Raw genomic sequence first — 1,674 nt, forward strand, 5'->3', positions numbered from 1 at the left:
TTATGCTCCTGGTAAGGCAGCACAATTACCATTGGCCTTCTTTGCAACAAGGGCACAGCATTGGCTCATTTTCACCTTCTGATTCACTTTAACCCCTAGGTCCTGCTACTTAGCCAGTCAGTCCCCAGTCTGTACCAGTGCATAGGATTGTTCCATGCTACATGCAGGATTTTGCACTTGTTGTTACTGAACCTCATGAAACCGCGTTTGGTCTAATCCTCCAAATTGTTGAGGTCTCTCTGAATCATAGCCCTGCCCTCAAGCACATCTATTACTGCCCCCAGATTGGTGTCACCTGCAGACTTGCTCAGGGTCCAGTCTCTGCCATCTTCCCAGCTGTTGACAAAGATACTGAACAAAACTGGTTCCGGATCCAACCCCTGGAGCACTCCACTTGATTCTGGCTGCTGGATAGATACTGAGACATTGACTACTGTCCCTTCACTTGTATCCTTAAGCCAGTTTTCTGTCTACCTCACAGTCCATTCATCACCCCCATACTTTGTTGACTTGCTTGTGAGAATATTGTAGTATAGTGAACTGTCATAGACTGTTATTAAAGGCCTTGTGAAGGAGGCGATATACATGTCCAGTGCTCTCTTTGCATGCACAGTGGCACTCATGTTGGTCACGCGTGACTTGCCCTTGGTGAACCCATGCTGACTGTTCCTAATCAGCTTTGTCTGCTCCAAGTCCTTAGAAAGGGAATCCTTGAGGACCTGCTCCATGATTGTTTTACAGACTGAGGTGTGGCTGACCTGTGTGTAATTTCCCAATCCTCCTCCTCCCCTTCTTCACTTTCTTGAAGTTGGGCAGTATTTTTGCCCTTTTCAAATATCTTGGACATGCCCCAGTCACCATGAGTTTTCAAAGATAGAGGCCAGTGGCTCTGTAGTCGCACAGAGGGATTACTGGGACTCATCTAGCCCTCTGACTACTACCTCATGTAGCTCATCTTTGTGGACAAGAATAATACAGCCGGGGATGATCCTGAGCAGAACAAATGGAATTACAGGGCTCTGGGTGCAATGGTGAAGGGTTAAGGGTCTCGGGTGGTGTTTTCCTTGATCTTCCCAGTCAAGGGGAAGGCCCCAGGCAGGAGCAGATGCATCCTGCAGATCACTGCATGGCTGTGCAGATACTGTCTCCAGCAGGGTTTGGATTCAGTGACCATGGGATGTTGCACCAATAAAAAGATAGCAAGGCAGAGATGGGATCTCGCTGACAAAAAGAGGGAAGAGTATCATTGCAGACAGACTACCGAACCTGGTGAGGAGGGCTTTAAACTAGCTATGCCCTGGGATGGGAACCAAAGCTATGATGTAAATGTGGAAGTGGGTGAACTGGAGGAAGCGCAAGCAGAAGGGGCAACAAGAGAAGCCTTCTAATTCCTCTTGAGAAAGTAGGATAATCAGATAGTTATCTCACGTGTCTGTACATTACTGCATGGGGGCTGGGAAAGAAGCAAGATGTACTGGAAGTCTTCACTCGGTCATGGCACCGTGACATGATTGGAATATGAATAACAGAGTCTTGGTGGGAGTTCACATGACTGGAGCACTGTCATGGATGGGTACAAACTGCTCAAGGAGGCAGGCAGGAGAGAAGAGGAGGAGGAGTTGTGCTATATGGTGAAAAGCCCTATCATTTGTCAGAGCTCCAGTATAAAACTGG

Source organism: Alligator sinensis, unplaced genomic scaffold (genome assembly GCF_000455745.1).
Source record: "Alligator sinensis unplaced genomic scaffold, ASM45574v1 scaffold856_1, whole genome shotgun sequence".
NCBI classification, from domain to species: domain Eukaryota; kingdom Metazoa; phylum Chordata; order Crocodylia; family Alligatoridae; genus Alligator; species Alligator sinensis.